General features: G+C 42.6%; 1 protein-coding gene and 1 non-coding gene across 4 annotated transcripts in view; one reads left to right on the forward strand and one right to left on the reverse strand.

The window, feature by feature from the left end:
* LOC124616008 (hemicentin-2-like) overlaps positions 1-14,741 on the reverse strand; it is a 1,911,634-nt gene that overhangs the window by 94,202 nt on the left and 1,802,691 nt on the right. The gene's annotated exons all lie outside the window — the stretch shown is intronic.
* Positions 6,554-6,637, forward strand: Trnas-gga. Its single transcript is given in 2 exon segments — positions 6,554-6,593; positions 6,603-6,637. It is a non-coding gene; the product is annotated as a tRNA-Ser (tRNA).

Genomic DNA, 14,741 nt, shown 5'->3' on the forward strand with positions numbered 1-14,741 from the left:
AGAGTAATCATGTTTGGGTAGGTACAAATCCTCGGGCATCTACGGAAGAAGACATTAGGTTCTCTTTAGTACCAATGTCCCAGCAGGAACTATTGGTCGTAGGTTCGTAGGGGGTACGCGCTTTACTGTAGACATTAACTTTTGTTATTTAGCTCCTACTTCCGAGTAGAATATTACCCGCGCTATTAGAGAAAGTTATCATCGTAGAAAGGATGTTGTTTACGGGCCACCGCACCACTTCCTACAACTAGAATGCGATGGTGCAATAACATGGTCTCCCCATTCACCCAACCTTCCGCTAGATTGATGGCTATGGGGCATAAGTGTATTCCACACCCATCGACAACGTGTACATGCTACGAGAACGTGACGAAAACAAATGTCTGCGAATTTTTATGTGAAAACTCTTAAATTTTTTTTAGGTAAAACAAACGGTTTTAAACATTCTACATTCTTATTCTTCACATCATTTCTCAACATAGTCACTCTGGTGAACACATGTCTCCTGAAGATAGACAACTTTGCTGATACCGTCACTGTAGAGTATATGATTACGTTGACGGAACCACAATCGTGCATCTGCTTGCACCGTTTCATTATTATCAAAGTGATGTCCTCGATTGTGTTCCTTAAGTTTTGGAAACAGATGAAAATCGGATGGAGCCAAGCCGGAATTGTGTGGAGAATGACGGATGACAGTGAACCCAAGACGTCGGGTTGATGCAGATGTTGCAGCGCTTGTGGGTGTCCAGGCATTTTCATACTGAAAGGGAGGGTGCTCCAAGTGAGGACCAACATTTTGAAATTGAAACTCGATTACGTCGCACTGTGCCTAATGCACCGACACAGTTACATCACATAACACCATGTTACCTACGCTACAATGCGGACCCTCTAGTGGCAGAGCGCTGCAAATATGCCGACATGAAGAATAAGGTTTTAGAATAGTAATAACATTTGCTTTATTTAAACAGCTCTAAGAGTTTTCACATAAAAAATTCAGCAAATCCTCGTGTGTCAGCGTTAAACCCATACACCTGCGGACAGCCAGTTGTGTGCGCAGTCCCCGATACTTTGAGGAGAACTGGTGGAATTGCGGAAATGAATGGTAGCTGCATCGAGCACCATCTACAGCCTCATCAGATAGATAGCTATCATACGAATAAACAGTCCTTATCTCAACATTTGTATGTTTACAGGACTCTTTTTACTTGTTTTGCAAGTTACTACGCTTTATAAGAACTAAACAATTTGCGTGAAAAACGAACTCTTGTTTGATTATGTGTGACGGTGATAATTTACAGCAGTTTTCGTCAACATAATCACATAACAAATACTTTGCAGCAATGTGCAAATTTCCAAAGTCTTCTGTGGAAGGGAAGCTGATTCGGTCACTACCTAGTTTGAGGAAGCGTTTCGTAGTGCTTGCAGTACGATGGAGTCGTGGAAACGGTGATGGCCCTATCGTATGCAGTTGAACGAAACTAGTCGTAAACAGAAGTAAAGCGCGAAGCAGTTCAAAGTACATCATCTTGCTTGTCAATAAGTGCACGAAAATTACTTGTGATCTGTCTCATACACAAAATTGAAAATTATTTTGTTTATGTGTTTATGTGTTTGAAGATTGCACGGAGAAAAGAATGAACTCAATGCGGCAAAGAAACATGTTCTCAGCCGCGAGTACGCTGTTGGTGCAACAGTTTCATTGAGACATCGAACACCTTCGAGGGTTTTCCAACTTTCGTTATAGACGCCTCCTCGAACAGAAGGAACTGCGGCAGCCTCGTACAACCATGTGCACGATTTCGAATACGGCTTCGTTTCTGTACCATCTGTATTTGTTAGACTTTACTTCAACATTATGCTGCACTGAATCGCATAATTCGCTGAGATGATTATTCTATGTTTGCTTCGTAACACTAATATTTCGTAAATTAGGTGGAGTTTTCATGTTAATAGAATAAGGCAGTGCCCACAGGCAATGAATATAAGATCGCAACAGTTGAAAAATACTAGAATATTAGAAAGCTTTTCCTATTTAATATTGTTGGACAAGATTTATAGTCGTCTTATTTCATGATTGATCTCCTTAACAGAAGGTGCAAAAATTAAATTGATGTGTCTTAGGTATATCTAATAAATGTATCAGTTCATGGGTTATGGGAGGTCTTTCATTAGCAGAATGGTGCAGAATCAACCTAGTTTTCTGAAAATGGTTCAAATTGCTCTGAGCACTATGGGACTTAAAGTATGATGTCATCAGTCCCCTAGAACTTAGAACTACTTAAACCTAACTAACCGAAGGACAATACACACATCCATGCCTGAGGCAGGATTCGAACCTGCGACAGCAGCGGTCACGCGGTTCCAGACTGTAGTGACTAGCTTTCTGAAGTGACACTGTCTCAGGACAATACGTTCCATGGTACGTGTAGTAGTAGACGTGGAACTGTTTTTCTGGCCTTCCAAGTCACGTGACCTCAAGCTGTTCTGCTTCTTTTTCTGGTTTCAAGATAAAAACTACGTTATTAAAATCATATCACTGGTATTTCCATCAGCAGTGTTCGTACGTTTTCTGTATAGCAATAAACTTACAAGTGTGAACTCGTGGTACCCTGTCACGCTAGGCGTCATCAGAAGTATGAAATTTTCGTCTTTATATGAAGTAATATTTTCATTATTACTTTTGCTAAGTTATCTCAGTTTAATTGTTATTACAATTGAAAGGCCTCGAAGAACCTCGGAATCCAGTATGATATAATAGGTTTATATATGGTAGGGCTTCTGCGTGTTTTGTGTTCGATTGAGGTCAACGTGTGGAAAGGTGCCATAGTGGTGGAGGGACTCAGCCAACCGAATTCGCTTGTGTCTGACAGATACTTTTCAGCTTCCTCAGCGGAGCGTTTCTCTGTAGTATATTCAGTACAGTTGTTGCCATGTTAAGACTTTTAATACAATAAAGGCTTTAAATGGTATCTTGCTGTGGCCAAACGAACAACCACAGGGACCTAGAGTGAAGTGATTTCTCACCATCAAAGTTCTCTAACTGATTGGTCATAACGCGACCCTCGACGACATAAAATGCACTGCCACCATCGACATCTCTTGAGACGGTGCAGTGAGTGAACTGTTTGCGATGACGACATCGCAGGTGTGGGAGAAGAAGATTTTTGTTATCACAGGTTTTGTCAGCCACAATTAATTCTACCGTACCTGTTATGTTTCCTGAAATTGTTAGATACTTCGGACTCCAAGGACGTTTCCTTCCATTATGGAACCCAGGCAAAAACAGAAACACAGGTGATGACACAGTTGTTAAATAAAATGATGTTTTTTTAAACAGCTGGATTCAAATGGCTAGAACCTGTTACGATTTAGTTTTTATGTGGTATTTTTATATCACTTCTAGCGAATGTTAGCTATCTGTCCCGCGATGTTACCAAGGACCCCTTGAATCTATAGGCGGCCGAAGTGGCCGTGCGGTTCTAGGAACTGCAGTCTGGAACCGCGAGACCGCTACGGTCGCAGGTTCGAATCCTGCCTCGGGCATGGATGTGTGTGCTGTCCTTAGGTTAGTTAGGTTTAACTAGTTCTAAGTTCTATAAGTTCTAGGGGACTAATGACCTCAGAAGTTGAGTCCCATAGTGCTCAGAGCCATTTGAACCATTTTTTGAATCTATAGACATAATGATAAGTAACGTCCATAACGGCATACCGATCGGACCTCACGCTCTAACCATCCGTCATCTGGTAAATAACAGAGTGTTATACTATATTTATTTTAGTGGGGTATTAATCTCTAGTTAATTAACGTATAAGAGATCGCCTCCGTAATCGAATGGTTAGCGCGTCTCCGCTCCCGGTGCCAATGGGCGCGGCTTCGGTTCACCGTATCTCTTCTGATTTTCTGTGGGGTAAGGTGATCTGGTATGGAGTCCACTCGGCCCTTATGAGGCCAAATGAGAAGCTGCTTGAATAAAGCAGCAGCGGCACCATCAGATAGTAAGGCCTATAGGTTACGTAACGCACCACTCTTACTCCTTATTGTTAGCGTTTCCTTCTCTCGCTCCTCTCAACCTTACAGGGGCCTTCAGTGATTTCATTTTTGTAACGTATATTTCAGCTGACGCTGGATAACCTGGGAACTTGATATTGATCTCTAGTGCTCCCTTTCCTCCCAATTTAAGAGCTTGATATACGTTTTTTGTTGCTTTGTAAATCTCGGAAGGCGAATATATTGCTGTTAAGAAGTCGAATTTGGGACCTTTCCTGTGTTGTCACTGTGGTAGTGCCCTTCCTGATCACCTGAATCCCTGTGTTTAGCTTCGATTAATGACTGTTCAGTGTGACAGCTTGATGCACACCTGCAAGTAGGATCGAGTCAGTATGGCATCTCTTTTACTGGGTTCCGTGTGTTAGGCGATGCCCGCCGAAGTGGCCGTGCGGTTCTAGGCGCTACAGTCTGGAGCCGCGTTACCGATACGGTCGCAGGTTCGAATCCTGCCTCGGGCATGGATGTATGTGATGTCCTTAGGTTTAAGTAGTTCTAAGTTCTAGGGGACTGATGACCTCAGCAGTTAAGTCCCATAGTGCTCAGAGCCATTTGAACCATTTTTGTTAGGCGATGCGGTGGGCAGGTGAGGAGTAAGACCCAAACAAGATGGAATAATCTGTGTAACTGGTATAAGAAATGCTTAGGAAGGGGGCAGGGGGAAAAAGGAAAGGGTAGGAACTAATGATATCAGCTGGATCGGGACTTTGTGCGGAATCAGCACGACGAGTCAAACTGCGGCTCGAACTTGGGATATCCTGTTTACTAGGCAGTCTGCGTTAACCACGGCGCCACCCAGACACAGTGTTTATCGCAAATGCGCGGACTACCTCGGCATCATCCCCGGCCGACTCACACTCCCACCCATCCCCACTCCCCGCCCACATCCTCTCTGCTCGGTTATTTTAGATTCCCGCTGGAGGTCGAACGTGGATGCCCATCCACACCGAGGGTTATGGATTCATTGCCCATCGAGGCGAACCAATTATATTACTGCATGGTGTTGGTTGGTTGTATCGGGGAAGGAGACCAGACAGGGAGGTCATCGGTCTCATCGGATTAGGGAAGTACGGGGAAGGAAGTCGGCCGTGCCCTTTGAAAGGAACCATCCCTGCATTTGCCTGGAGCGATTTATGGAAATCACGGAAAACCTAAATCAGGATGGCCGGACGCGGGATTGAACCGTCGTCCTCCCGAATGCGAGTCCAGTGTCTAACCACTGCGCCACCTCACTGTGACTGCATGGTGTCTGTTCTTTGGGACATGTCACCCATTCGTATAAATATTTGTGAGTATATAGCGATATTTTAAATGCGAAAAAGGAAGTTTTTCTTACGGTAAGGTATACAAACGGCTAACCTCACAAGTATCATTTCTCGCTTGCGAATGCTGTGGGACGTAACTGTGTACGACGCTCTCTGGTGTAGCGTACCAGGAAGTCGGGCTTGCGTTTCTTTCGGCGCACTACACAAAGGACGCCTGCGAAAGCAGAGAGCACGAGAGGCTGCGTGCACCCGAGGGAAGGGATGGCAGAGAGGAGACGAGGGCGTCAAGGGCTCCTCAGCCGCCCTGCAGCCGACACTGAGGGCCCGGCCCACCGCGAGGGACGCCCACGCAGCGAGCCCGCTCACCCACCCGGCAATTCCACTAATGAAGGGCGGCCGCCGAAGGCGTACAAAGTCCGTAAGGCGCGTTCCTCCAAATATACAGCTTCATCCCTCGGTATGGTCACTTGTTAGGAATCTGATCGGTTGTTCTGAGTTGAAGAGCGCTGTAGCTATTATGCTGACAGTCGTGACTGGTCTTTTAGGTGGTTACCTTCTACGTACATATGCAGACTGTAGATGTTTGAGACGTTCAGAAAGGTCTCTGTAACCACATAGTTTCATTTGGTTACCCACCAGGTTCTGTAGCTAACGAGTTTCGATACGTTTTCCTTATACACTGCTACTCTCAGAGTTGGAAACAACTGGGATGTGGGACAAAAGATTAACATATCATCTCAATGACTTGGTAATGTGACCTCTTTTAGTCAGCGTGCAACGTATGATCCTAGGAGACTCTTCCATTTCTGCCCATGTTGAGCTTCCCGTTATTAGCTGAATCCAGCTGTCTTTAGTAAGCGTCTGTCCAATAGTCCGGTTCGCCTACTTAGCTGTGTGGTAACGTGCTTGCCTACCATGCAGCGGGCCCGGATTCAATTCCCGGCTGGGTTGGAGACTTTCTATGCTCGTGGACTGGGTCTTGTGCTGTCCTCATCATCATTTCCTCCTCATCACCGGTATGCAAGTCGCCCAATGTGGCGTCGACTGAAATAAGACTTGCATCGGCGGCCGAACTTCACCGGATGCGGCCTCTCGGCCAATAATGCCACACGCTCATTTCATTTCAATAGTCCCTTGGTCTTCTTCTCACTCTTTTCTGCTAAATTGCACTCCAATTTGCAACAGTATTTGTTTTCACTACCTGCCATCCTTTCTTCGATCGACATGACAAGCGCCGGCCTGGGTGGCCGAGCGGTTCTAGGCGCTACAGTCTGGAACCGCGCGTCCACTTCGGTCGCAGGTTCGAATCCTGCCTCGGGCACGGATGTGTGTTATATCCTTAGGTTAGTTAAGTTTAAGTAGTTCTACGTTCTAGGGGACTGATGACCTCAGAAGTTAAGTCCCATAGTGCTCAGAGAGATTTGAACCATTTTTTTGACATCACAAGTCCAGTGCCTTCGATTATGTCACTGTTGTACATCTGTTATCTACCACTTTCCGTACTCCAATATTGATCTTTCGATTCCTCTTCGAGGTACAATGAGTTTCCTAACTATGCACTCATTTAACGTTCATATGTCACAGTCGTTAAGTTGTCATTGGTATCATACATAGGTCAAAAAGTGTCTTCTTCAGTAAGATTTACATTCCAATTTAATATGTCGAAAGATTTCAGGTGTTAAATTTCCTTACAAATTTATAAGTTGACCCAAACAGACAAATTCTATGACACATTGCACTTCGGCTCTTCCAACACATATATTTCCCCCTGTTGTCCGTTTATGTATCATGATCTTCGTTTGTCATATTTCATTGTCAGAACAGACTAAGTAAAGTTCGTTAACTAATATTTAAAGATCTTGTACGCTCTTTTGCATCATCAAGAAACCTAGGGTTACTTAATCTCTTTCCCAAAACTTGGATTTCGTTCCTTTACCAATTCCATTTTGAAGTTCTTTTCTATAGGGATGCTGAAAATAGTTTTGGGGATACACAATTACCTTATTTTATACCCTTTTCAATGGGAAATGTATTCGTTTCCTCTACAACACTCACAGATGCTGTAAAAGTTTTGTACATGTATCTACTAGAACTTCAACTACAGCTGAGTGAATCACTTATATGTTCTACTAATTTTTTCACCTAGAGTGAGGATATTGTCAGTTGTACTAGATCCTGTGTGAAACACAGATTTCTCAGTGGGTTAAGCCACAGCAAGTGTTTTGATAGTTTAGTATTTGAATTTCTACATGTTAACCCAGATAGTCCTGAATTATTTGTTTTTCAAAATTGATTTATATCTTATCTACATTCATTCACAAGGTTGTAAGGAAGAAAGTAAAAACAATTTTGAGTATTTATTTTTATTTACTATTTCCAAAAATGGCCGTCCTTCCAGAAGGACGTCAGGACAATAAGGGAACATGTTTTTAAAGTATACGACATTGCACAATTAACTTGTTTTGGTTCTTATACCTTCAAATAAACATAAATAAATTTGAATTATTGGCTAAAACAGCTAATAAATACAAAAAATAAAGAAAATAACCTATACACATATTTGATGCACTAGTATGATAAGAGAAAGAGCAACAAGCATGAAGTGGTTCGTCACATTTTACGCACATAGTAGTAGTATTGTTTTTTTTTTTTTTTTTTTTTTTTTTTTTTTTTTTTTTTTTTTTTGTGGCAACTTCGACATTTCAGCTGCTTCTTCTTTTTGTTATCTCGTCCGTTGGTAATTCAGCAACATAATGTTCTCTTCCACCAAATCTAGAATCTAGTTTTGCCTCTTACTAGGACGTCCTCTGCTGGTAGTGACTCTTTTGTTACTTTCAAGAATTGCAGTGACAATTCGACGACGAAATGTCAGATGATCTATGGGTTATTCGTTGTGCTTGTAAAGACTCCAGGCATTTTCCTCTGAATGTCTATAAAATGTGCAATGATCGGGAAATACCCTTTTTCCCTCTTATAGAGCATCTATACAGGGATTCATTTTGGTCAGTTCGATCTATGCCTCCCATATGAGTATTGTAGGAGTGTAATAAGTTAGGTTTAAGCACGCTGATCCTTTTCTTTTGTTCCCTGGAAAATCTTGTTACAGAGCGTAGTGGTTGCACTCTGTCAAAGTTGGTGGCTAGAGTAACAACATTGTTGTCATTCCAACGTGCAATGGAAATCCCGGATGCTGAGTAAGAACAAATTTCATATGATCCTCTATTTTCTTTTATCATTTTATCTACAAATGATAGAGTACAATTCTTAACGCTGTTTCCTCTTATTGTTCCTGTTGCTTCCACGCCCCTCTCTTTTAGGTCATGTAGCGCAGTAGCATAGAGCTGACTTGCTGGTAATTTATCTACACTTGGATTTTCTTCAGCAGCCGAATATTCATCTGTTACGTCATCAGTTGAATTTAGAGGAGGGTGTAATGTTACATTCACACCAGTATCAGGTATTTCCTCATCTTTTGATTCTAACATGTCCAAAAGTTCCATAAGTGTACATCGTTTTCTGTGAATACAAAATGACAGCACATTACCCTGACGTCCTTCTGGAAGGACGGTTGAAAACATTATTGAATTACAACTGACGAAACCTTTCAATCGTAATATGAGCCCATAAATAATATAGTTTAATTCTTTAAGATATTATATGACAAGTTTCAGAATTATTGACGCAATATGAAAGAAAATATACATACCTATCGATGACAAGGTCAGTCAGTTCGTCCATGGTAAAATCGGCCCTATTTTCAAGACACAGTTACTCACTCACTATGAACGACAGCGTCAAACTGAATGTCGCAGCGCCAAACTGTCTCTGCCTACTTCATATAACAATGCGTCACAGTCCGTTGCAACAGTGTGTTATTAGCAAAAATAAATAATATCAACAGTGAGTTACGTCGTCCTTCCAGAAGGACGTCAGGGCTATCTGGGTTCATTTAATATTTACAGACGCAGGTCTCGCCATTTGTTTGACTTGAAAAATAACCCTTTTAGTGACATTTTACAAGTTACTAAGTAGCGAATTATTTAGTGTCACTGTATGCTTTGGTAGTTTAGTTTTTGAATCTCTGTATGTTAATCTAATTTATAAACACAGTTCTTGCGTTTTTTCAGTGTCTAGAGTAGAGGTCCGCAGCGCACGTCTATGGACCTTTTTCGTTTGTGTGGTGTAGTTTTCCATGGAGTTTAGGGTGGATGGGGATGGTGATTGCTGTGCGCGGGTGTGAGCAGAGTTGGTGACACTTCGCTCTCAGCTCCAGACTGTGATGGCTTTGGTTACGCAGCTTGATGCTGCAGTGGGTGGGAACCACTGTCGTGAGCCGACTTTGGGGATCCAACGGACGTCCAGCAAGACCCACGAGTCCGCCAATGGGTCCGTACCGGTCGCCAGCCTACTTACTGCTCGCTTTGCAGTTGACACCTCACCTGTGATAGAGTGATAAATCGCTTCGGGATGTGGCAGGGTGTGGAAGACTTCTTTGGTGACCGAACGTAAGGCCTCCCCAGCTAGTCTAACAAATAGTTATAGGTGCTGTCTGTGGCTGACAATATCTCTCAGCCAGGTACAGTCGCTTGGCCCGTTTCAGAGGAAACCTCTCAGTCTACAGGATCTGGGCAGTCGCAGAAGGTGGGCGTATTGACTTGGCTGCGAAGGAGAGAGAGAAAAAAAAACAATGTGCACTCCGTGTGCATACCGGTTTGAGCCATTCTAGACGGGGAACGGATCTTTCCGGATACCATTAAGAGCACAGGATGAAGCCAGCTGCAGGTGCTGGCTCGTGTCGGTTCCAACGATGTCTGTCGCTTTGTTTCGAAAAACTCTTCATGAGTGACAAGAAGACGATCGTGCCAGAAGACGAGAAAATGAAGAAATTTACAGGTCAACGCTTTCACGACATAACCGACATTAAACGCAATGTGACAGGTGAGTTTAACAGTATCCCAAAGGACTGCTCCGACACTATCACGTGGTTGTATAAGCTTCCCGTGCATTGTACCCAAGCCAGGGGAGACAGCGTAGAACACCTGAAGAGTTATACCTCCACCATTTCTTTTGCCATTTTTTTAATGCAGTATCCAATCTTTTTGACTGGCGAGGATATGTACTAATGTGATTTAATAAGTACGGTAACAAAAGCTCTCCGGAGGTTATGGTCATATAGTGCGAATGCGAATTACGCATGTCCCATGTATAGGCAAATGAGTCGGCCAACATGAATGTCGTGGTAACACTACTGTTCTCTCATAAAAGCTGAAACCAATGTTTCGTACGAAGATAGTTATGGCCATAGTCTTTTGGGACATGCAGGGTGTACTGGTAGTTGACTTTCTCTTCCAGGGAGGGGGAGAGAGAGAGAGAGAGAGTTAGTGCTGTCAGGTATCGCGCCAAGTCAGAACAGTTGCAGAAGATGACGCGGAGTAACTACTATTACTGCTTTTGAAAGGTGTCATGTTGTTGCACGACATCGTCTCGTTTAAGCATAACTTCGTCAGGCGTTTCGGATGGACTGTACTGCAAGATTTCCATACAGCCTAACCTCTGCGGACCATTAAGGAAGGACATGTCTGGTCGCCACTTCAGAACTCATGCCGTCGTTCAGGAGGCTGTTAAGTGACTCCTAGTGCTCGACCCTCGTTTCTTATTTCGGTTTCAGCGGCCTAGCTTACCTTATCGCTACTTAGACAAGCATGGTGACTGGTAACTTATTTCTTGAATGAACCTTTTCTCGCAGAGAATATTTTTCCACATTTTTTGTTTATCCTCCCTAACGGGTTTACAGATCCCGACATCGAGGTACGTGTGCACATACAGACTAGGAGTTTTCTGTACATATTTCACAAATTGCGCTAGTTGCTAAGTGGAGTGATGTATCCAAGTCATGATATTATTTTTCCATAGGCCTTCAAGTCAAGGGCAGTAGTTTTTTGAAATAGGGAAGTGAATATGAGTCTCCCACCTACATACATTATTCTATAGTCTTACATCACCGAATTATCTTTTGAAGTAACTATTTGAAGGGGAATATTTTGTTTTTATAATTTTCAACGCTTCAATTGTCACCTTTCCTTTACAGAAAAATGTCTGTGGCGCAAGAAATTAGCAATCATCTTCTGTCATTACCAACGGTATAGTTTCAAGTGAGAATAAAGGCTTCACACCTCTGAAGAAGCCACTTTCACAACAAACCCGGTGAGTGTATGCATGTAATGAACAAAGAAAGGGAGGAAATGAAAGTTAGACTTTAAACGTTTCTTCAAAGACGTTATTATTTACAGACGAGTAGCCCTACTTATAAAAGAGCAGGCAATTAATGGAAAAACGGTTTTCTTTAAAGGGCTGTTTCAGCATCGTCTTACAGTAATTTCAAGGCAATAAACGGAAAACGCAAATGTGGATAAACAGACAGGGATCTCAGATAGTTCCTTTCAAATACGAGTCCACTGCTTTGAAGCTTTTGTGCCACTTTGCTTGGTCGATGGGTACATGCACTGGACAACCATCGTGATTACGTTTAACGAATTGTATAGTATAGTACAATGTGCCAGTGTGGTTTTCTGAAGAATGACGTTTATTTGGCTGAGTTCTTATATCATAAACCTCTCCACCCTCGATTAAAATTAGATGTTAACTTAGGATCTGTCTACTGTATGCGTCACTGTTGCGGGAGCTCTTCACAGCACCGGATGCACCAACCGTCAGTCAGACTGTAACCAAGCAATATTGATGTGTGACGCTATTTAACGGCTGAAACCGTTCCAGATCACTACACTCATTTTAAAATACCTATTTAATTGTACCTGCTTTCAGTCATATTTCGAAATCCATCCTGATGTCTCTTTACATTTTCTCATGTATCTGATATTTTCGCAAGGGAAGATAGTAACTATACTTCCTCCTCCCTCATATAGTGTCTCATTTTCTCGTTTTGTTACTCGGTCCTACAACCTGCTCTATTTCTTTCCATTTCTTGTCAGCTCTCTTCAGTTATTCTATGTTAGTTTGTTTCTCTTCTCTTTATTCTTTGGGCTTACTGCGGAGCACATGAAATGATTTACACCCGACGTATTTCTCCTTTCTTTCTTTTCAGTAGAGTTTCCAGTCTTCCCCTATGTTCTTCTTCCTTCTGTCCTAGCTGGGTCTGTCTTTATCTGGAAACCCCTGAAACTTTTTGCTTTTGTTCAGAACTTTTCTCTTTATCCCGTTTCATCCTTAGTTATTTCCATTTCCTTCAGATCTGCTACAACTTTTTTGATCCACGTCATAAATGTTTTTCGATTTCTGTCAAGAAAAGTTAATTTTTTTTTCATCTAGGGTGTTTTAGCTGACCACAGATGAAACTACTCTCTCTCTCATTTTGTCTAATGTTAGTTCTATAATTTCATAAACTCCCCTTAATTTCCATTTCCCATTGTCATGTATTGGTCCCAAGGTTTCCTGACTATATTCCTTTCCTTCGTATCTATTCGCCTAATTGTTCAGCTGTATTTAACAATGGCATTGCAAAACAATACATTCTGTTCTAACGACAGTGTTGTGGTACTGGACTTTTGCATCCATGGATGAAGATTTTGGTGTTGTACGGGTTTTCTGTTAACTGAAAAGCCACTTCCATTTTCCTTGCCCTTGCTAAGCTAAGTCCTTTTAGAAAACATTTGGGAGTATTATTTGAACTAAATATTTCAGTTTTGTAGACTTTTTAATTCTTCCACAATCAGTTTCCATGTATTTCGGTGCCTCTTTCACATCTGTCATATAGTCTGCTTTTTCGTAAGATATATATATATATATATATATATATATATATATATATGCCTGCTTTTGAAGCTATCTCTTATAGAGATTTATCTGCATTGTTGTATCTTCTGTAGGTTCAATATTTATTTCTAGTTTGCCTAATAGGTCAGTGCACTTCATCTATTAATCAGGATTTAATCATGCTATTAAAATTACCGCTTATCGTCCATTACAGTTTTCCCGTGCAGTACGTGGCACTCTTGCTGAACTATTCTATTTTTTTTCTCTTAATATTACAGCAAATCTCTCTCTTAATGGGCTACAGTGAATGCTTTGTACTGGCACCGATTAAAGTAATTTTTACTATCAAGTAATTTTTATTGTCCGTTGCGAGAATCGTCTTATTACGAAGAGCGTTCAGTAAGTAAATCAACACTTTTTTCTGAAAGCAGCTTGCCTTTATTCAGGAATTCAATAAACCGCATTATTTCACACTCTTTTGGCTACAAAACCCTATTTTTCAACATAATCTCCCTTCAGTGCGCGGGCCTTAAGCCAGCTTAGTGGGAAGGCCTATTAGCCGGCATGGTAGCAGTCCACTGGTCAACGTCGGAGCGAATGTCTTGCTGCACCAGTAACCTCCCCATTACCCAGGCACTACTTCACTTGGCCAGACATATGGACGTCGGAAGGTGCTACATCCAGGCTATAGGATGGATGAGGAAGAACAGTCCAACGAAGTGCTTTGAGCTCCTCTCGGGTGTGCAGACTAGTGTCAGGGGTTGCGTTGTTATGGAGAAAGAGAAGTTCCTTTGCAGTTTTATGGCGACGATCACGCTGAAGTAGTTTCTTCAGTTTGTGGAGGTCGCGAAATACACTTCAGTCTTGGTCGTGGCACAATGAGGGAGGACATCAAACCGATTAACCCTTTCAGAATCCCAGCAGACGGCCGCCATGGCTTTACTAGCTGCGGCTACGGCGATGAACTTTTTCTTCCGAGGAGAGGTGGTATGGCACCACTCCATGGGCTGCAGGTTTTCTCCGGTTCGAAGTGATGAAACCATGTTTCAACGCCAGTGACGATGTTCATCAAAATATTGTCACGATAAGCCTCATAACGCGTAAGCAATTTCACACAGATCGTCTTTCGTTGCTCTTTACGGGCTTCTCCGAAGCCATAAAAACTCAGCGGTCACACACATTTGAGTACCCCAACAGTTGAAAGAGCGTATCAGCACTACCAAAAGAGACGTCAAATTGAGCAGTGAGGTGTTTGTGATCCGTCGATCACCTCGAATGAGACTGTCCGACGGTCCCAACACTGGAAATAGTCACAGCTGTGTGGGGCCGGGCGGCTTGCGGTAGATTGGACAAGTTCGTGCGACCATGTTGCTATAATGACAGACTCCTCGTTCAACGGCTCACCGCGCTTTTGTTCAGCCCCAGCTCGCCGCAGACTTTCTGCAAGTGCCTATGAATATCTGCGATGCTCTGGTTTTCCACCAAAAAGACTTAAAGAGAGCTCTCTGCTTGGAACCCACTTCCGTTACAGACGTCATTGTGAAGGCTGCGTAGAGCACCGCCGCCTATCAAACCTTGATGAAACTTTAGGGCCTGAAGCAGAAATATTCCACGAAGTCGTACAGCCAATTCAGCATATTTTCAACCGAAATTGG

The sequence above is a fragment of the Schistocerca americana genome, chromosome 5, assembly GCF_021461395.2.
Source record: "Schistocerca americana isolate TAMUIC-IGC-003095 chromosome 5, iqSchAmer2.1, whole genome shotgun sequence".
Classification (NCBI taxonomy): domain Eukaryota; kingdom Metazoa; phylum Arthropoda; class Insecta; order Orthoptera; family Acrididae; genus Schistocerca; species Schistocerca americana.